This window comes from Lissotriton vulgaris, chromosome 2_1, assembly GCF_964263255.1.
Source record: "Lissotriton vulgaris chromosome 2_1, aLisVul1.2, whole genome shotgun sequence".
Lineage (NCBI taxonomy): Eukaryota > Metazoa > Chordata > Amphibia > Caudata > Salamandridae > Lissotriton > Lissotriton vulgaris.
In genome coordinates, this window is record NC_141687.1 from 1,119,805,303 (window position 1) to 1,119,828,531 (window position 23,229).

Here is a 23,229-nt window from a genome sequence, read left to right on the forward strand (position 1 = left end):
GTCTCCGCTTCGCAGCAGCACCCCTCCTTTCTCAGCTCTCCTCGCGGTCATGCATGCGTCCCATTCATACTCTGAAAAATGACTACTTCCGACCAAGCGGTCACTTCCCTCGACTGTACGTCCACAGTCTATCTGTAATTGTCAACACCACTGACGAGATGTCTATCGTCTCTCTGATAGGTTCTTTACACACACAGTAACTTCCGACCAGCGTCCGTTACTCACGCACTCACTCTTACGTTCCCCCTATCTGGTCCTTCGGGTGATCAATGGTACCTCATGACCCCCTTCATACTAGTTAACAATTACTCTGGGTGTCCGATACACCCGAACCACTTAAGCTCTCCTTGAACTTAAGATTTCCACCGGTTGTGCGCGCTCACAACCTGTTCCACAGTCACTCTACAGGCATTCAACTCCGCCAGACATTACAACATAGATACAATACAAAACACCGCAATCTTAACACGCATGACCCTTTATACTCACTCTCGACCGATACTGCTGCTTTTCTGTCTCACGTCATCCGGTCCTTCTTCGGCGGGCGGTTCTTCCGATCATCGATCTCTAGGGGCCTTGGGGTAATCTAACCTGGCCTAGATCACCTTCCTCAAGAAGGCAACCATCCTCTATAGCTACCAACTGGAAGGGCGAGATTTTGATCGATACCTTATCACTATTGATCTAAAACCCCGATCTGGTCGACTGACCTTTATTGCCTGTCATTGAGGGAAGAAAGTGCATCTCTTACCAAGTTAGTTTACCCAATAAAGGACTCCGCTCCAAAAGATCACAAACAACTTCTAGCTTTCAAAGATTTATTATAAAGTCAAGATAAGTTGCAGGTACAAGCATCTCAAAATGAGATTCACAAGATACACAGGCCCAACTACATACATGTGCTCTCTAAAAGCCCTCAGACGAGCAACGGAAACTACAAGGACCAGTTCTAAAAATAATAGGGCTATTAGCATAGACACGTATTGAGATCTCTCAGTCATTTACAGCCGGAGGGAAAATACAGGTTAGGCTGTCCCTACCCTGATCTAGATGGTATCCCTACTTAACCAGGTCCCAACCTAACAAAAGGTGTCAGCAGTGAATGACCCCCAAGGGAAGTCACCCACTCTCAGTCTCTTGGTGAAAACCTATAGTTCTCCAGTCATGACCCCTCTCTTCCTACCCATCCGCTCTCTAAAGGGTCCTCAGGCATCTGCTCTAACTCCCCCCAGGGGTGCTGTCCCTAATACAAAAATACAACAACATTTAGGACGCCCCTCGTGAGACGCCCCTCACGTGGTGTAGCTTCTGGCTTTTTCCATGATGAGGCCTTGTGGTTAGAGTCGACCTTGCTTCTCAGACTCTTCTCCGGCCCGCTGATACCCCTTAAACATTCCGGAACCCTCCTCCATGTCTGGGCCGTCTTCCGAACAAACCTCTATTCATATTATTTATAATTGAATACCCCCTTTTCTCTTACAGACAGACATCTGCAGCCAAAATCCCAATTCTCATAGTCTTCCAACAGCGTTGCAACATTCCCCGGCCCAGACTAGTATGTGTAAATCAACGTTTAAAACATCCCAGCCCTACAACATTTCTCATAATGATTATAACATTCAACCTTTTCTTTAATTATTTGCATGTTAGTACTCTTATTCTATTTATTCGGTAAACACATCTATAAATCATGGCCTATTCATTATTACTAAACATTAGTGCAATCCATGTTGTGAAATTGAACCACCTTCCCCCTCCCTTCTAGCTCTGGCCCTGAGGCCTACCACATTCGACGTTTCCGTATGCCATCTTACATTTTAGCAGCTACACAACATGGATTCAGGAATAATCATGTCTAATAAAATCATATAGTTTCACACATTTCTGTATTAGTTCCACTTCTACTTAAATCTCTACATTAACTACACATTTCAGAATATAGATGTAGGTACTATCAGCACTCATGGCATTTCTCTTCATGACTTGTGCTTACTACGTGTAAGTGTGACGCACTTCTACATTTAGGTCAGTTTGCGCTCTCTCAGTCTACTAGGAGGAAGCTTCCTGATCAGTCTGCTAAGATAACAAGCATACTAAGAGCACGGACGTCAGAATGACATCACTCACTCAGACAGGAAATAGCTTGACTTCCAGCCTCCATGTAAATGATGACTTTTAATTTGTCAAATGTTTTACAGCGATTTATTTAGCAGCAAAGCCACTAATAACAATACTTCTGTTTGTCGGCAGGTTTTCTATAGGACTGGCCGAGATGTAAATTACGCTGGAGTAATCAAAGTAATTTCAGTAATTGCGCATTACCCCTGTGATAAGAAATTACGTTTTACACAAGCTTGAGTTATTACGAGTAATTTGGGGCAAAGACCCTACCACAAAAGCGCGGGAAAAACTAAGAGAGCGAGTGGCTGCTGGCTACTGCTAGTCGTGTCCTGTAACATTTAGAGCCATTTATGGAGCGCAAAATAAATCCTCAGGCCCATTTCGGATGCAATGGTGTATTTTGCACTAAGAAAATAGCGATACATGCTGCCTCATGCTTCTCTTATGATTACGAGTAATTTTGCAGTAATCACTAGAGAGAAGTATGCCACTTACGCCCACACTTAAAGGCATATTATCAAGGACAGGTGTTAAAAATATCACTGTTTTATCGGCAGGAAACTGCTGATAAAACGGCGATAATGGACTTGATAATACGCCCTTGGTAATTCTCATCGCCGTTTTATCGGCAGTTTCCTGCCGATAAAACGGCGATAATTTTAACACCGGTCCTTGATAATATGCCCCATAGTTTTCTGTTGGCGCTAAAAATATCACTGTTCTATCCCCCTACGCAATGTATTGACACAATGACCCCTTCTAGGAGCCTCATTTATGAGAAATGACGCATTGCTGCGTGAAAGCAGCGATGCATCACTTCTCAGTGCACACTCCTTGCGACATTCCTGATGCGTCATATTTAATGTATGACGCATCATGTTGCAAGGAGTTACAGATACGTCAGTATTTCTGACGTATCTGTAAGCGCAAAAGTGACGCATTGCTGGAGTGTGTCACAAAAGTGAAGCAACGCCAGCAATGCGTCCTTTCACATGGGGCAAGCACCATGTGAAAGGGCCTGCGTCAGTGTTACGCCTGCTGTGAGGCAGGCGCAAGATTTTGACGCAACAGTGTCCTAAAAGTGACGCAGTGAAATCTCATAGATTTCACTGCGTCAATTCTATGACCCATCCTTGCGTCAATACGCCCCCTTGCATACATTATACCTGGCGCAGGTATAATGTGGCGCAGGGGTTTTCAAAGTGACGCATCTACCTATTTGCGTCACTTTGTAAATAAGCGCCACAAGGCGCATTTTTCACGCCACTGGTGCGTCACAAAAAGTGACGCACCGGCGGCGTAAAAGTGACACACAGCCTCATAAAGGAGGCCCTGGGCTTCGAAGCTGAACCCTCCCAGCTGCATGCGGGTGTCAGATGGAAACGTTAATCGCACGGGGTCCTACTGACACACCTCCTGGTAATTAAAAACTGTACACTTTCAGATGCTTAACCGCGTGTAAATATGTAAAGACAGAATGTTACTCTGCAGCTAGCAGACCCATCAAACCACCTGTAACCTAGAGTCACTGAACTGCGCCAATACATACATAAATTAATTTATACCTCTTCTACAGTAATCTGTGGTTTCCTAGAGTTATAAATATCAGCAGTTATTTTACTTGCCTTCTTTTACGTTAGTGAGGGTGAAATTCTAAGGCGGCCTAAGAGAGCCTCCTGGAGATTCGCAACCTTTAGGTTATATGCGCATATCTCAGCAGCAGATGCACTAACCTACCGAGTTAAGCTAGCTTCGTTAATCACCTTGCACTGCTCAGTTCTCATACTAAGTAAACGACGACGAGGGACAGGTATCCAAAGGCAGAAACCAAATGAACCATTTATGTCTACCGGGGGCCTCATTTATGAGGCTGTGCGTCACTTTTTGTGACGCACCAGTGGCGTAAAAAATGCGCCTCGTTGCGCCATATTTACAAAGTGACGCATCTAGGTAGATGCGTCACTTTGTAAACCCCTGCGCCACATTATACCTGCGCCAGGTATAATGAATGCAAGGGGGGCGTATTGACGCAGGAAGGGTCGTAGAAGTGACGCAGTGAAATCTATGAGATTTCACTCCGTCACTTTTAGGACGCTGTTGCGTCAAAATCTTGCGCCTGCCTCACAGCAGGCGTAACACTGATGCAGGCCCTTTCACATGGGGCTTGCCCCATGTGAAAGGACGCATTGCTGGAGTTGCGTCACTTTTGTGACACACTCCAGCAATGCGTCACTTTTGCGCTTACAGATACGTCAGAAATACTGACGTATCTGTAACTCCTTGCGACATGATGCATCATACATTAAATATGACGCATCAGGAATGTTGCAAGGAGTGCGCACTGAGAAGTGACGCATCGCTGCTTTCACGCAGCGATGTGCCATTTCTCATAAATGAGGCCTTGGGTGTCATAGTTGGGTGTGCGTAAAATAGCACATTTTAATATTTGCCTCTATACGTAACAATTGTTTGAAGGTTCGGTGGAAAACCGACCTCATACATACGCGACCCTTTTATTTTTTTTAAACTAGATTTTGTAAAATGAAATCATTTAAGAAGGCATTATCAAGCTCTTGTAAATCTTAACTCTAATAGTTTGGTATTCCTTTTATTGCTAGTGTGTGCACAACTTGTGTAAATAAAACATCGAAGCAAACAAAGACACATTATCGACAGGAACAGACTGATTTTAGTTTGTAAAACGCCAATTGTTGACTTAAAATACCCATTTAGCTTTAGAGGCAGTTGAGGGTTACAGAGGTTTTAACTATTCGGCTTTTAACGAGTGACTGTAAAAATATTAATTTGACAAAAACGACATAAATGTAGTTTTATTTTAAAATTAGGACAGCGTTATCTGTGTGTATATCCATTCATTTGCGGAGCTCTTCATTTGACACATATTATCTGCTCACAGTTCGGAAAGTAAATGGGGCAGGCATGGGATTGAAACGTTGCTCAGGATTAAGTATAGGCGAAATTTGCGAATTCGCGGTCTGCGAATTTGCGCGAATTCACGGTCCGCAAAATCCACAAATTTGTGCGAACTTGCAAATTTTTTTATTTTGGTGTGTTCGCAGGGGTTTTTTTCAGCGCGGCTACCATCCACTCCGGATCTCCAACCGACCCCTGCCCTCACCACGTCTTCAACAAGGCCGAACCGGTCATCGCACCCCACCTGCGGGACATCATCAACACCTCCTTCGACACCGCCACCTTCCCGGAGAGCTGGAAGCACGCCAAACTCAGCGCCCTACTCAAGAAACCTACAGCGGACCCCACCGAACTCAAGAATTACCGCCCCATCTCGATCCTCCCGTTTCCAGCCAAAGTCATCGAGAAGTCCGTCAACAAACAGCTGGCCGCCTTCCTCGAGACAAATGGATTCCTCGACCCCTCACAGTCTGGCTTCCGAGCCAACCACAGCACCGAGACCGCCCTCATCGCTGCCACCGATGACATCCGAGCCCTGATGGACAACGGCGAAACAGCGGCCCTCATCCTCCTAGACCTCTCCGCGGCATTCGACACTGTCTGCCACCGCACCCTAGTGCAGCGCCTCAGCAACGTCGGAATCCAGGAGAAGGCACTGGAATGGATCATCTCCTTCCTCGACGGAAGAACACAGAGAGTCCACCTACCACAGTACAAGTCAGAGGCCACCGAAGTCATCTGCGGCGTCCCTCAAGGATCCTCGCTAAGCCCCACCCTCTTCAACGTCTACATGAGCCCCCTCGCGGCCATCGCACGCCAACACAACCTCAACATCATCTCCTACGCTGACGACACCCAGCTGATTCACTCCCTCACCAACGACCCCGCCACCGCCAGAGCCAACCTTCACGAAGGGATGAAAGACGTAGCCGAGTGGATGACAACCAGCCGCCTGAAACTGAACTCAGACAAGACGGAAGTCCTCATCCTGGGCTCCTCGCCCTCCGCCTGGGACGACTCCTGGTGGCCCCCCGCCCTGGGCACCGCACCCAAACCGACAGACCACGCACGCAACCTGGGCTTCATCCTGGACTCCTCCCTCTCCATGACCAGACAAGTCAACGCCGTCTCCGCGTCCTGCTTTAACATCCTGCGCATGCTACGGAAGATCTCCCGGTGGATCCCCACTGAGACCAGGAAGACGGTCACCCAGGCCCTCGTCACCAGCCGACTGGACTACGGCAACGCCCTCTACGCCGGAACCACCGCCAAGCTCCAGAAGAGACTCCAGCGGATCCAGAACGCATCAGCCAGACTCATCCTCGACATCCCCCGACGCAGCCACATCTCCGGACATCTAAGAGACCTGCACTGGCTCCCCGTCAACAAGAGAATCACCTTCCGTCTCCTCACCCACGCACACAAAGCCCTACACGACCAAGGCCCGAGCCACCTCAACAACCGCCTCAACTTCTACGCTCCCAAACGCCACCTCCGATCGACCAACCACGCCCTCGCCGCCGTCCCCCGCATCCGAAGAGCGACAACAGGAGGAAGGTGCTTCTCCTACCTGGCCGCCAAGACCTGGAACTCCTTCCCGTCCGACCTGCGCCTGACCCAAGACCACCTCTCCTTCAGGAAGAAGCTCAAGACCTGGCTGTTCGAGCAGTAGCAGCACCCCCCCTTCCCCCAGGCGCCTTGAGACCCTCCGGGTAAGTAGTGCGCTCTATAAATGTCTATGATTGATTGATTGATTACCGCAAACTTACCCATGCGGTTGTTTTTGGGCGCGGCCATCTTGATAGCGGGACGAAAACAACTCAGCACACTCAGAATCAAGGTAAGTCAACGCAGCGCGCGCAAGATTGTACTTTTGAAGCGTGAACAAGCAAAAAAAATTTGCGAACTTGCAAATTGCGGATTGTTTGGCAATTTCGCGCTATTCACGGGTCGCGATATTGCCAAAAATCCGCAAATTTCGCAAGCGGAATGAATTTTCAGCCCATGCTTACTCAGGATTACAAGTTCTGGCGGAGAGTTGAAGCCGGGATTAGAACGCGTCTTTTGGATCCACAATGTACAGTTTTAACTCTGGTCCCATCGCGTGCTCACTACGGTACGTGGGTTGTCTACACTTTTTTTTTTTTTTTTGGGTGTTAGATGTTTATTGCACATTTCGCAGGAGTAAAATACAATTTTGCGCCTACAACCATATCAGGCCGGCCACATACTGGTACAAGTCATGTAACATTTTGTTTGTTGTACACAGCCCATCAGCTGACATCGTTAGGACCGGCGGCGTTGCATGTAGAAGCATTCGCAATGTAGAACAGTGCTGTATATGCATCCAATCGTGTCTATGTTCTTACATTTCGTATTTTTATTTGTCCATAAACCTGTAAATATAGTAAAACAACAAAAACTCCTATAACTTTGGTCACTGTGTCACAGCATTCTCCCTCCCCTTTTGAAACTGTCTATTGGCACTCATCTCCGTTTACTATGTCGCAATTCTTCTTATCCATTTTATTCGTTTTGTACTAGTGCGTGCGCCTGCAAATAGTCCCGCAAATACATCCAATAGTCCCTGTGGCGTGATCTAATTGGCAATTCCTCCTCATAAGTGGCCAGTGTGTCTCAACAATATGTTAAGTCTTCCAGCCAGTTTTTCACCTTCGGAGCCATTTTACTATTCCAATGTAATGAGACCCTCCTTTTCGCCATTAAAAGTGCTACCACACAGAACTTACGCCTTTTCGCTCTTAGCTGTGGGACAATACCCAACAAACAGACCTTGGCTTTACATTCGATCGGTACCCCAAGCATGTCACTTATGGCCTGCACTACCTGCTCCCAGAATCCCGCCACGAGCGACAGTGCCATGCTAAATGCATGAAGTCTGCATTGTTTTGCTTGCATCTAACACATTTGGAGTCGTCCCTTAACCCGTATCTATGGAGCCGCTGAGGCGTGTAGTACATTTGGTGTATGTATTTATAATGGATAATCCTCAAGTTTCCATTTGGTGTTAGTATGCCAGTGAGCAGGCAAGTGGTTTCCCATTCCTCCTCTGACACGTATCATCTAACACTTCGCTCCATTTACCTCTCATCCCCTCGGTGTTCCCTCCAATGTCCTTCTGTATGCTTGTGTATAACCTCGACACTAGGTGGGAGGCTGTGGGCGTGGTGAGAACCAGTTGCAGGAGAGACAGGGTCCGGGGTTCCTCTGGAAAAGTGGGAAAGTGCTCTTTTACTGCTCTTTGTAATCTGTAGTAGTTAAAGCTAAATAATAGTGTTGGATGGCTAATGTAATCTAGCTTGTCTAGGGTTTGAAAGACTCCATCTTTATATAAATCTCCCATCGTACCAATACCAGCGTGTCTCAGCAAGTCCATTCCGATCTGTTCTTGTGTAACTGAGAGCGCCGGGTGATGTGCCAGTGGGAGTGCAGGTGCGTAAAGTGGCAGGCTTTTAGCTACCTTGCCCATCAGTCTCCACGCTTCCATGGTGGTGTTTACCGGGTTTATGTCATGTTCATGTAATCTAACTCGTTTATGTGGCAATATGTTGGCCAACGGGACCGGGTCTGCATCACCCGCTTCCACCGCCACGTGGGTCAGGAAAGGAATCTCGTGGTACCAGTAGTGCGCAAAGTGCGCCTGAGCGCATAAATAATAAAGATACAGATCTGGGACCTTGAAACCCCCCTTAGCATATGGTAGTGTCATTGTTTGTAACTCTAACCTGGCTTGCTTTCCCGCCCAAAGCAGATTGAGCACCAATTTTTTGATATTACGGAACACCTCCGCGGGAGGTTTAATTGGAATGTTATTGAACAAGTAGAGGAACTTGGGCAGAAGCACCATTTTTACGATTGCAGCCCTGTCCGCCAGCGACAGCGGTAGTTTATTCCATCGCTTAATCTTCTCTTCTTACGACGATATCACTCTTCCGTAGTTGGTCCGGATGACTAGTTCCGGGTCCCTGTGGAACCACACTCCCAAGTATCTGGTCGGCTCGTCCTGCCACTCTAGTGGATAATCCAGGGACTTTGGGTGTGTGCCATCCGTCAGCGCCAGAATGAGGGACTTAGCCCAGTTTATCTGGAGCCCTGAGTGTTGGCCGAATTTTATATATTCGCGCAGTAATGGGTTAAGGTGCTGCTCCGGATTTTTTACGTAAACTACCATATCATCTGCGTACAGCGAGATGTGTATAGGGCGTGTCGGGAGCTGTATGGCCGAGTAGTGGTGGTGCTGTCTAATTTTACAAGCTAAGGGCTCTAGTACTAAAGCAAAAAGCATTGGGGAGAGTGGACACCCCTGTCTAGTACCGCGACATATTGCAAGTGGTTCCGAGTTATGCTTGTTTACCCTAATGCGTGCTGTTAAATTCGTGTAAAGCATCATGATCCATCCTATGAAGATCGGAGGAAACCCCATGCGTAGTAGTACTGCGTGAAGAAATGGCCAATCGATCGTGTCAAACGCTTTGGCCGCGTCTAACAGAACCGCCACAGCTTTTATCTCTGGCACCAGGTAGTGAGCTAGTGCAAATAATGTGCGTGTGTTATGCTTCGTTGACCTGTCCGGTATGAAGCCAGATTGGTCGGGTCTTACCAGTGATGGCATTAGTGGTTTGAGTCTGTCCGTCAATAGGCTTGCTATTATTTTTGTAACTACATTTATGAGTGATAGGGGGCGGTAGGAGTCACAGTGCTCCTCATCTTTCCCTGGCTTTTATAATGCAATTACCAAGGCCTCCCTCATGGATGTCGGAAGAGTTTGGGCCTCGTGTGCCGCCCCATAAAGTCTCACCAAGTGTGGAGCGAGTAGGTCCGCGAATGTCTTATAGAATTCTATCGTGAAACCGTCGGGCCCCGGTGCTTTGCCATTTGGTAGACGTTTGATTGTGTCTACAACTTCCTCTACCGTTATAGGGCGAGCTAGGTATTCTCTATGACCCTCAGATAACCACGCTATTTCTACATCTGCCATGTATAACAGTAGTTCCTCTTGTGGTACCAAGGGACGTGCCTCATATAATTTGCCGTAGGAGTCCATGAATTCACCCATTATGCCTTTAATGTCACGAGTTATGGTTCCCGCTCGGGTTTTGATTGAGGTGATGTGTTGGGGCGCTCGTCCTGTACATATTTTCTTAGCTAGGGCTCTGCCTGGCCTGCCTCCCTCTCCATACATTCTAGCAGTTTTGCGTTTGGATATATATTTAAGCTCGGCTGTTGCAAATTGTTGATGTTCTGTCAGGAGTACTTGTATTTCTTCCAATATGGCAGTATCGCCTGTTTGTGTATATCTCTGTTCTAGCGTGTGTATGGCGCTTTCACGTGTTTTTAATTGTTGCCTGATGTCTTTCAATATGCCCGTGGTCGTGCTAATACATACCCCCCGCAATGTAGCTTTGAAAGCTTCCCAAAGGAGGCAAGGGTCTTCTGTCGTGGGGCAGTTTAGGTCAAAGTAATCTATTATTGCTTTATGTATGCTGTCTACGTACAACGGGTCACGTAAGGCTACTGCATTAAATCGCCATGTGAAAGGCGGAGGTTCGTAGTGCGGTATTTCCACCTCCATGAGCACAGGGCTGTGATCTGAAAGTGTTCTTGGGAGATGCTTTACATGGACAGCCCATGATACCATCTCCTGTGTGCCCAGCCAGTAGTCTAGACTAGACCAACTTTTGTGCGCTGCATTTATGTGCGTTGCAGCTAGCTCCCTGGGTGTTGAACCCTCCATATGTCAGTCATCTGTAAATCTTCCAGAGCATCCTGGAGTGTCGCTCTCGCTTTTACGTGCGGTTCCAGTGTGTTCGGTGATCTGTCTATTCCCTCCTTTAGTGCTATGTTAAAGTCACCTCCCCATATTATGTTCTCAACCTGGATATCTGCTATGATGCGCCATATTTTCACAAAGAGCCCTGGGTCGTCTATGTTCGGGCCATACGTGTTCACCAGTGCAACTTGATGATGTCTCACCGTACCCACAACAATGACGCTTTGGCCTTCAGAGTCTCTGTGTATGTTCGAGATTTCAAAGTGTACCCCCTTTCTTATCAAAATGCTGACCCCTCGAGAATAAGAGGAGTAATTTGAGCTGGTGATTGATTCTGCCCATCTAGTTCCCAATGTGGATGTGTTGGCGGCCGCTATGTGTGTTTCCTGTAGGAAAGCTACGTCAACATGCAATCTATCAAAATAGGCAAACATCTGCCGAATTTTCTTCTGATTACCCAGGCCTCTAATATTCCACGTGATAAATTTCAGTGTGGCGGGTTGTGTCATGACATCAAATGTGGATTCCGTTGTTTCTTGTTAGGGCCCATCACTCCATACATTATGATTACATTTTGCTCTGTCCCGTATTCAAGTATACATGTTCTAGCAATGAGTATATCGTTAGTTACATTGCATTTTGTAAATAAAGAGGTGGCAATGCTTCTCAGAAACAGTGAATCAATTCGAACAACTCCCAATACCCACTTCCTCCCCCCACCCACTTTAGCACCCAAACTTTGCCAAAGCCATCCTTGTGTGGTAACCAAACTAGTAGTAGAACTTGAGTTGGGGCGCACCCACTTGGGGGTGTCGCCAGGTACACACATCTCCATCCACATAGTGGATGTGGACGGGTGCGTACGCCATTTATATTAGCCACTATATCTTTTTTACCTCTCTTTCCCCGCCATATCCTTATAGTAGTCTTGTGCAATACATCAACAATTGTCCATTGTCTCATTTTGCAGCTGTGTGGCTTAAATCGGACATGTTACGTGAGTCTATCCCTGTTTTTCGCCCCTTAGTCTTTGTAGTAGGCCTCACCCTGTAGTCGTGCAGGTTGGGCCCAGTGTTTGTCTGCTCGCTAGTACTGCATATCGTCAGTGTATTTTAGATGAGTCACTTCATTTACATGCCACAGCCCCGGAGTCCCTCCCTTGTCCCATGTCCGCTATGGACTACCAGGTTACTCACTGTGCAATTCACTGGCACGTACTTGGAGTGCCGGTAATGACTGTTCGCATGGCTCACTCGGGCCCCCATTTGCAGCTGCACCTATCTTTGGGCAACTTCTGTAAGTCTCCATGTGTCGCAATGTTGACCTGTAAATGTTTGAAGTGATTATAGCACTGAGGCGCCACCATCCTCGTGAAGTCTTGCATACAGCGGTGGCACATGATCCCCTGATTTCTCAGTCATTATCACTAGCCTGGGCATCCCGGTCCTGTGTCTTGCGTCGTTTTCCGAATTTCTTGACATATTCCTGTGCTGCTTGCACCGTGGGAAGAATCACGGGTTTGCCCGCATTTGTGATTTTGAGTTTCGCGGGATATAACATTGCATACTCAACTCCTAGATCCCGTAATTTCTTTTTCACTGGTGAAAATTCCTTGCGTGCTAATTGCACAGCCATGGTGTGGTCTGGGTAGAATTCCAGGGTATTTCCTTGATATGTGATTTCACCCATTTCTCTGGCTAGTCTGAGGACCGTGTCTCTGTCCCTGTAGTTGAGCATGCGGGCAATTATCGTGTGCGGAGTAGCACCCGGTTTTGGTTTAGGCGCCAGGGAGCGGTGTGCACGTTCGACAAGGAAAACCGAAGACAGGTTTTCAGCGTCAAATAATTCTTTCAGCAACGCCTCGATGTAGCTTTCCATTTTGCCCGGGATTGTGGAGTCCGGCAGACCTTATATGCGGATGTTATTCCGTCTGGATCTCGCTTCCTGGTCCTCCACCTTAGCACGCAGGACCTCCAGCGTTTTTTCTATGCCGCCACATGCCTTCGTTGTGGTCCTGGATTCGTCCTCCACTCTAGAGATCCGTTGTTCCGCCTCCACTATCCGCTCATCGTGTTTTTCTATTTTCGCTGCCATATTGTCTATGCGTTGCATCACATTATCCAGCTTGTTATTCATTTCCTGTAGACTTTGCTGAATCGCCCGTAGGACTGCCTTCATGCCGGTCCCGTCGTTCGTCTCGTGCTCCCTCTCTGCATCCGAAGTTGTCGTATTGCTTTTAGCTTGTTTCCTCGTCTCAAAGGGTAGTTTAGTCTGCTGTTTGTTGGGTTTCCCCATACTACCGATGCACGTTAGAGGGCTACGCCGTAGTGTCCCCGGGCTTACCGTCGTCGAGGTTCTCGCAGCAGACAGGTTGCGTCGTTGGGGTGTTCTCGCCGCCCACAGTGAAGTAGATTTATTCATCAGACACCCTGCAGGTTCGCATGGTCGCCTAGTTGCCGTGCTATACTTGCTCTGGGACGTCAATAGTGGCGTGAGATCTCCTCCGTAGCATCACAGCGCTTACTGTCATGCCGCCTGCTATGCTTGCAGCGCCGTATTGAAGTAGACTGCCTGTGGGCGCGAGATCATATGGTAATGCTATAGATCCCTGCTTGGTCAGCTATTCACACTGTTCCCCAACAGTATATTTTGCTTGTGGGTATGTGTCTTCCGTCAATGCCTGTAGCGCTAGTATTCAGTGGGTGTTCATTATTTTATCCGCTTATAGTTTTCTGTTTGTCTTTTCAGCAGGCGTTCGGGGTTTACATATATTCCACCGTGTCAGGCAGCCATCACGGCCATGCACTCGTCGCCGTTACAGAGTGCTATGCGCCATACTCCACCCGATGCCTCCCTGCCTTTTCCGCTGTACAGTGCCGTGATTCTCGAGTCCGATGTCAAGCCGAGTAGGGGTTCTCTCCTTTCCTGCTATTACATCCACCCTCTGGCCACACCAGTTGTCCCTCGCTCCGGTCTACCGAGTACCCACCGAGCTTCCGTGCGGTCCAGTTATATCTCCACGCTGCTTTTCACTCCTTGCGTTCCACTGCCGCCGACATTTTGAAGCCCTTGGAACGCAACCCTTCAAGCAGCGCTTACAATGCCTTCGCTAGATCCGGGCCGTCTTGCCATGGCACAACTGGGCCGCTATATTAGTTGGACGCATATCAGCCAGAGCATTCCTCGTACCTGCTCGTGTATCCGTCCCAATTGTCAGCAGGTCCGAGTGTCGGGAGCGGCCATCTTGGATCGCTACTCGCGTCAGTGCCGTTTTTCGCTGGTGTTTCCGTCAATGTCCCTTATTTCAGAGTTTCATCGCCAATAGTGTATGGGCTGCATGTTCCGATTGCCAGTTTTATCTTTTCCGTTGTTCTGGCGGTACTTTCAGAGGGTCCAGGCCGCTTTTTCTGCACCCGTCCGGCGGAGCTGACTTACTAGCCAACCATCCCGCAGTGCGCCCTCTTGCACCCCCCGGTTGTCTACACTTGTTTCTAAAGGTACGAGCTTCTACACTGTGTGGCTCACAGTTTTGCATTTTTTTCTTGTTACTTTACAAAATAAATATTAGAAGCCGGGCAGCATATCCCATTCAGATAAACTAAACTGCTCAACATCAGCACTCCCAATTAGAGTAAATTATTAAACATGCGAAAATGTCAGCAATGATAAACAAGCAACATTTTCAAATAGGTTACGTGGTTTACTCGCCATTCAACAACTCTCCATCCCCCGCCTTCACTATAGATCGTTTTGGGAGACACTAATATTTTGGGACAACCATACAAAAGAGTCTCCCTCCTTCGCCTACTGCACAATAACATTTTCAGGATAAAATGGGCTGTACCATCACCTCTTGCACCTTCGGACCTTGCCCACGTTAAGCCATGATTGTGGCTGTTAAGACTGAGAAAGACCGGAAGACAAACATGCCTGAACGCACGGTGAGGACGAGGGAAGCAGGAAATGATGCCACAAGCTGCCCGCCGAATAGACAACAAGTGCAAAAAAGAAAGCACGTCCCGCGACCGCTAAAGTTAAATGGAAACTGAGGGCACCACTTAAAAGGGTGTCACTGGCGCACTGCCGGAAGTCCATGTACGGTGTTTACCTTGCGGGAGCCGGCATGCGCCGTATGGGGCCGGTCGCTCCTGCAAGGCAATCACTACATGTGCACGCGTTGCCATTGAAGGCAATGGAAATCGTGCACGTTTGAGCCTGAAAAGGGAATCAAAGGCTACAGGTCTCTTCCCTATGCAGCACATGCGCACTGCGTAGGCAAGACCTAAAAATGGTGGGTATGGGGAACGGTACAAAGCTCCTTTCCCAGATGGCTGAAGTGCTGCAATACTAAAATCGGGGGGAAAGGAAACAGAGAGAAACGCGGTCAAAGACGGCGCTTCAGACAGACAGATACATGTGATTGATTGATTGAATGGCGATTTGTGTAAGCGCTACTTTGCCCAGAGGCGTCAAGGCGCAAAAGATGGAATACATGCCAGATACAGATATAAGTAACAGGGAGAGGAGACCTAAGAGTAGGCTTCAGTAAAGAGCAGAGTTTTCAGGCCCTTTCGGAAGAGCCATGTCAAGTCATGTATCGTCCCGGGACCATGCTATTGGCCATGCTCAGCGGGACTCACGCATAGTCCTATAATACAGGGGGCATGGACAGCCACTTACTTGTCGTGCAGTGTATATGAGCTGCGGTAATCCATTCTGATCCATCTGCAAAGGCAAAAGTCCCATATGGCAGTGCGCTTTAAAGCCAATCTCGCGTATAGTGTAACCTCTTAGGTCCGGGTCAAGGGGTCGGAGCCTGGGACAACGCATCTTGTAATGGTGTGGGATCAAGGGTAGAGGGAGTGGGTGTTGGGGAGGAGGTGAAGCACTAATCCTAGTGTAAAATTACTAATAAGCCGGGATGGACAGGAAGGGGAGGATGGGTGGAAAATTGCATACCCTGTCAGGTGCCCTGGTGGAAAATACGCGTTCAGTGGCACCATGCAGAAGGATGGGGAGAGACGTGAAAGACCCGATGTCAAGATCCTTCAGATAAATTGTTCCAATAACCTCTAGTCACTAGGCCTCGCCTGAACTAGAGAGAAGAAGACATCGCAGAGGAGCACCCTGTTTCCAGCGAGAGGGAAATAACGTCCGGACAAGGGAGTTGTTGAGGAATCTATTTGTAGTGGGATTCACAACAGAAGCAGCAAGTTTGAGGATGGCTGGGGTGCAAGGGTCAAGCAGAGAACAAGACTTGCATTTGACGAGTTCCTTAGAGGATTCCTCAAAGGATATGGGGGGAAAACAGAACAAAGGTGACCAGGAGAGGAAGAAATACTTTGAAAAGTGCAAATATGCACCTGAAATTGATCATAAATTGCTTGAATTGTGCTGTAAAAAATGTCTGTGAGGCCTTCTCATATCTTCCTCGGAGGAATGAGAATATTTTCTTGCAGCTGTAGAAGAGAGAAAGGTACTACCACCTTAAACAGCTCATGAAGTGAATTGTCAGCTTCAGACATGGATGTGGCAGTAAATGTTTTTTGAGCCGTACAAATTGCTGCATGATACTTCTTAAGAGTGGGCTGATAAATCAGTTTTTCATCCTTATCATATTTAATCCTCCATCGCCTTTCTACCTTTTTGAAACATGATTTCCCTGAATTAAGTGCATCTGAGAACCAAGGTGCTGAAGGCTTAAGTCTGTTGGATGAGTGGGACTTCAACAACACAATGGTGGCAGTGTCCATCTCGAGTCACTAAAAAGCACAGTGTCTTGTTCTAAATCTCGAGTTCGATCACCAATGATGGACCGAGTGCATCTAAAAGAAGTGCTTCATTAACTTAATGCCAAGGTCCAGATATCATCTTATCTGACGAGGAAAATTCCGGGGGTCTGAGTTATAATCTAAAAAGAAATTAAAACAGTTAGACCAGACAAGATTCAGCACTGGTTCTACCTTGACCACCAGCAGAGGTCTTGCCAGGATAAGATCAAAAGTGTGACCAGCTCTGTGAGTAGGCACCTTAATGTGTTGCTTATGGTTAAAACACTCCAAGGAGCCCACAAATTGCTGTGCATATTTATTGTTAAGATTGTCCACATGCGGGTTAAAATCACTTAGTGCCACAAAGTTAGCATGCAGTGGATATAGTTGTCCAAAAGAGTCTGACAGGGATTGTAAAGATATTGTTGTGGCATCCAGGGGGCGATAAATAGGTGCACCAGATACTGCAAACGTGAGGTCCAAACTAATAGTGAAGGACATTCCCTCAATATTATCAATATTATTAAGCTTAGGGACAGGGCAATAAAAAAAAGAGCAATATATAATCGCCACCCCAACCACATCTTTATTATCTCTATGGAAATGCTTAATGGAGAAATCTTTGGGAATTCCGAAGGCAATATCGGTGGCAGAACTGTCTTTTAAACAGGTTTTGGTGAAGAAGAATAAATCCCAGTTCTTATTAATGAACAAATTAAAGATGTCAAGCACATGTCTGGGTAAGAACGGCAGTTTAGGAGGACTTCAGACAAGGACACTTCAAGAGGTGGTTGCAAAGTGCTGTCCAATCCAACTTGAGTCAGAGATCCATAGACCTTATTAGGCAGGGGACTTGAAAGTTTAGGTACCTCAAGAGAAATGCCACACCTAACGCAATTGGAGCCTGCTCCTGGGTTATCAATATGAAGTACCACAACATACATACACACATGAAGCAGTGCGTAAAGTAAACAGCTCAACCCTTGTGTACTTATTGAGGAGAGCGGAATTGTGAGGCTTACTGGCAGCGTGGATGGTGATGCCCACGATCCAGATGTGGACAGTCGCAGACAGGCTTGCCTTTGATGTATCAGCGGCACGCCCACTGCATGCGTCCACTACATCTTTCAGTTGAAATGGAGTGTAGCCACTGAATGACTGGAGCGCAACCAAGAGAAAATTACTGCTCAATGTCGATTCAGTGGAAATAGGGAAGTAGGGATTTACAAACTGCCAAGTGCAATGCAACGGAGCATAAGTCAGGTTTTAAAACATTTTCAAGTAGCCATAGGTGCCTTTAAAACATTATTTTCCCTCAAAAATGTGCAAAAGCTCTTAAACACGAGTAATTGGTGAAAACCCCTCTGTGCCCCAGCAAACAGAAAAAGTGGGTGGCACATGGAGGAAATCCTCAACAATAAAATATTTCCCACCAGTACAAAACGGTACAAACATGGAAAACAGGGTAAAACCAGATTAGAAAAAGAGAGTTAAAAAGTCAATGCGGGTGAACTAACCGCTGCGCATCTGCTGCATCGTTCACTTGCAATAGAGTGTAGCCACTGAAGGACTAGAGCTTATCCAAGAGAAAATGGTAACTCAATGTTGAATCACTGAAGATAGGGAAATAGAAATTTGCAAAGTGCAATGTGATGGATCGTAAGTTAGGTTTGAAAAATTTTCAAGTAGCCACAATTCCCTTTAAACAATTATTTTCACCCCGAAAAAATGCAAAAGCTTGTAAACACAGTGAAAACCCCCCTCTGTGCCACATTAAATAGAAAAATTGGGTGGCACATAGAGGAAATCCCTAACAACAACTGCAAGACCTGCAATGCCCTCTTCACATCCAAAAGAAGCCAACCCAACCTCTTGATTCCTTGGGCAAAAAAGAGGGATCCTAACTAAGTACCGCACCATCATAAAAAAAGAGAGAAAAGATTCTCCTGCCATGAGAGCAGCCAACTCCCCAATCCTCCTAGCCACAATGAAACCAACGAGAAAGAACACATTCAATGTAACAAACTCAATATCAGCCTGTTTCAGTGGCTCAAAAGAAGCACAGGTCAAGCCTTTAAAGACCAATGAAAGATCCCAAAAAGAAACAAGGGGCTTAATCAAAAGCCAAGCATGAGAAAAACCCTTCAGAATTTCCTAGATTGCCCCACAGATCTTGGAAAGCCTAATAGCTGTCATAAGGGCCCGCAAGGTAGAGTTCACCAACATTTTCTTATGCCCATCCCAAAGAAAATGCAGGGAACAACAAACTGGAATAACAAATGAGCCTCACACCAAGTCTGGAAATTTGCCCAAATGGCGACTATGCGAGATCAAAGTAAAAGGACAGTGACAATTTGGAACAGTCACTGCCAGCTGGTCCAAAAAACCTTGCCTCATCCACTTCTGGGAGAGAAGCCTTGACAAGAATCTGAGAGGAGAGGGCCTGAGAGGAAGTTACTATGTTGAAGTGCCAGGGACCTAAGAATCAGGAACCACACCATCCTGAGCCAAAAGGGGACCACTAGGTTCATCACTAGGATCATCACATTGTCTTCCCTCAGGATCCTGGGCAGCAGCCTGGGAATCAAGAGAAAAGGAGGGAATGCTTAAAAAAGCTTGTTGGGTCAAGCAATCAGGAGAGCATCTACCCCCCATGCTCACTCCTACGGGGCCCTACACAAACCCTCTGAAGCTGGGCATTAGACCTGGAGGCAAAAAGATCTAGAAAAGGGACCCCGAACCTTTAACAGCTTTCCCTGAAAATGGACACCTTCAGAGACCTCTCCTAAGAGGGGGGGGGGGGATGTAATTGAGTGTTGGTAAGCACTTTGTCCACCCTTAACGTAGACAGCTGAAATGGACAGAAGCCTCACCTCTGCCCATATCATCAATTGCCTGACCATTAAATTCAGGGACTGAGACTTGGTGCCCCCCGGTTGTTTACATGAAAAGAGACACTACATTGTCAGACCTGACCATCACATGCCACCCCAAAAGCATATCCTGAAACATGTAATAGAGCCCTCCTGACTGCCATTAATTGCAACCAATTGGAAGATATCCTGCCCTCTACCAGAGACCAATGTGCCTGAGCAGAGGGCAGACCGAGAGTAGCCCCTCACCAGCAGGAATTGGCATCCATCATTACAACCACCCGGGAGTCCTTCTGCAACTATATCCCCCGACAAGGAATCTGGGTACAGGGGAACCAGAATATAGAAGTCCTCCCAGGTTGGAGGCCACAAGGCATTAAGGTGAGTCCAAAGGGGGTGAAGGTGAAACCTGCCCCAGGGACTCTAAAGACTGAGGCTGCCATGTGACCCTACAGGAGTAGCCACTGACAACAGACAGGGACTGACTCACCTTAGCTGGGGACATCAGGCTTCTCAGTGTCTCAGCTCTTGTCCTCGGAACGAACACCCTGTTCAAGTGTATCCTGAAACACGCCCCTATGAAGAGTCTCTCCTGCGCAGGTTGAAGTTGACATCTCACCCAATTCAGCAGGAACCTGTTTTCCTGGACTTGTTTCAGCACCGACTCCAAGATCTGCAGAAGTTGTTATATGGTAGGCGCATGCAGAAGCTTATCATCCACATATGAATAGAGGAAGGCTCCCTGGAGATGGAGAGAAGCCATCAGGGGGTCACCACCTTGGTGAAAACATGAGAAGTCGACTTCAGACCAAAAGGCTGGACTTTGAACTGATAATGGAGGTTGCTGACACGCAGCTAAAGATACTTGCGGTGTTCTGGGTGAATCAGCACATCTAGGCTACTCGTAGGTCCCAGGTGATCATCCAATGATCCCTACAGACCAAAGAAATTATTATTTGAAGTGTCTCCATTTTGAACGGGATGTATTGGGCAAGCTTGTTCAGGAACTTGAGGTTCAATACCAACCAAAATCCCTCGTGACCTTCTGAGCAAGAGAGATGATGGACTAGAAACCCTAACCTCTGCACTTCAGGGGACCCTCTGAAATAGTTTCCTTCTGCAAAAAGGCAGTCACTCACTCATGAATCTCCAGCCTCTTTTCCCTGCGAGAAGGCCATGGGGTTGGTCAGACTCCTGAATCTGGGGAAAGGGACCTGATCTCTATCCGATGACCTGAACAGAATATTTGAAGCTCCCAAGATTCTGAAGTGGATTTTATCCATGCCTGCAGAGACAACCTGAGCATTCCTCTGACCACACAGGGCAGGCCACCTCTGAGATAGCCCAGAGTGCTGATGCTTCTGGGACTGATGCTTCTTCTCCTGCTCCTTCCTGAGTTGAAACCATCCCTGCTGGCCTGAATACTGTCACTGAGAGGGCTGACGCACAGAGAAGGATTTAGCTGGTCGAGGGAAAGAAGGCTGCTTTAATGAAGAGGATTGCTCCTTCTCCTTACAAAGCTTATGCAGCTTGGATTCCAGCTCCTCACTAAACAGATGGGAGACCTAAAAAGACAATCAAAGTGCGGAGGACTTCTGGCTAGAGTCTGTGCACCAATACTTCAAAAACAAGTTGTGGCGAGCCACAATAGAAGTTTGTAGGTAGCTGGCACTGTATATACTATACCAAAGTATGGTATAGTGTGGACAGAGTCCAGTAGAACCCCAAAGGTAGACAGGGGTAAAAGTAGATAATACCTTACTCTCTATTTGTGGTAGTGTGGCAGAGAAGTAAGGCTTTATCAGAGGGTAGTGTTAAGCACTTATTGTAAACACTAAGGCAAGATATTATGTCACACACTCAAAGACTGAACTCAAACCAATTTGTTTGTATAAAAATATTATTTAGTTATTTTATTTCTAGAACCAAGCCAGGCTTGGTGCAGGTAAGTAAAATAATACTTTTCAGGATTATTGTAGTTTAAATACAATTGAAATGCAGTTGGATACAACTGGTTTGTTTACAGCTAAGTCAACAGTTAAAAATTACTTTACAGTTACTTTTGAGATAACTTCGTGCGTAACTTTTCAGATTAAATATTCTACTCAGTGGGAAATGCCTCGATATCAAACTGGGGCGTTTTCTAGAGAAAAGTTAAGTAATTCAGTTTTTGTATGTTTGCAGTTTCTTAAAGTTTCATACAAACCAACTCCACACTTTTCACAGGAAAGCAATTCAATGCAGTCTATGGGAGAAAACAATGTTATTAACTTAACAGTAAGTACTTAGAGTTAGGACTTGGTGTTCTGGGATTAGACCGAGGGTTCTCCCAGGGTTAAGGATGCGCTCTCAAAGCACTATCAGCGGCACTAGGGTCACCGGGAGCTGAGTGCTGAGGCCCAATGTTATCCAATGGGGTATAGGTGGCCTCTGGTTGGTGGCTGCTCAAGAGCAGGCCACAAGGATGTGGGAGCAAACCTCCTGGTGTTAGGCTCGGAGCAAAGGGGGATCTGGTTTTGCACACAAGTTGCACTCACAGACGCACAGGGGTGGGCGAGTGCAGGGTGTTGGTTTGGTATTGGGTGCCCTTTTGTTTTCAATGGGGATTCTCCGGTTGCAACAAGCACTGCAGGCTCGGGGATGAAGATGTTTCAGAGGCGATCACTGGTTAGAGAGGTAAGTTGGGATGGCTTGGAATGCCGGGACACTGTTGGTTGGGCCGCTCAAGGCTGCGGAATGTCAGGTGCAGGAGTGAATTTTGGCGTCACGTTTCTATTAACATCTCCGGTCACCGTCCGGGGGTGCCTCCAGAAAGGGGCTGCAGGCATCCGTTGGAGATTGGAGGCAGGTCAGGGATCACAAGATTCCAGGTCAGGGTTGCCCGGAGACCTCCTCGTGGTGTTTTTGGCCACTCGAACTCGGGCCATGGGCGTCGGGTGCAGAGCAGTGCAGACTCAAGGATTTGGCTGGAACCAGAGTCTGTTGGTAAGAAAATCAGGGGCTCCCAGGAGACAAAGTTTGGTTTGGGAAGGCAGGATAAGTCTTCCGGGTTCTTGGGGGCTGCTGGCTGGAGGACACACTAGGATTTTGCTGAAGCAGGTTTGAGGTTGGAACCGGCCGGTTGTGCAGGGGCCTCTTTTTCTTTTTAGCACAGCTTCTTTGGTCCTTCTTCTTCTCTCTTTTTGTTTGAGGAGGCAAGGTTCAGGGTTTCCCCTAAATGCTAAATTTAGGAGTGTTGAAGGTAGGTACAGGTCGAGACCAATGGGTCCAGTGGGAGGGGGGCATATGCCCTACTCTGGTTGGCTGGGTCCCCCATTGCAAGATGGTGGGAACTGATAGTTGTGCTTCACCGCGCCTCCCCCACCTGAGGTGTGGGGTTGGCAAAGGTGGGCACACCCCACCTTCTAACTTGGTTTTCGCACCGATCCTCCCGCCCAAAGTGGGGGTCAGAACCGGTGGGGGGAGTTGCTGGGAGCAGAAAATGGCAGGGGTAGCTCACAAAGACAGCAAGCCTTTGAAGCTCCCCCTTCGTGGATCCTGCCCATCCTGGGGAGGAGGCTTGGCACATTGTCCCGAGATGTGCTTTGTTTCAGGACCCTGAGAGAGGCAGGCTCTCCACCCAGGGGTCCAGAAACATGTCTGATGGTGGCAGCTGCTGAGCAGCCACTCAGCCAGGACACTAGAGTTAGGTAATTCTTCAGGGGGCATCTGTAAGATGCCCTCTGAATGCATTTTTCAT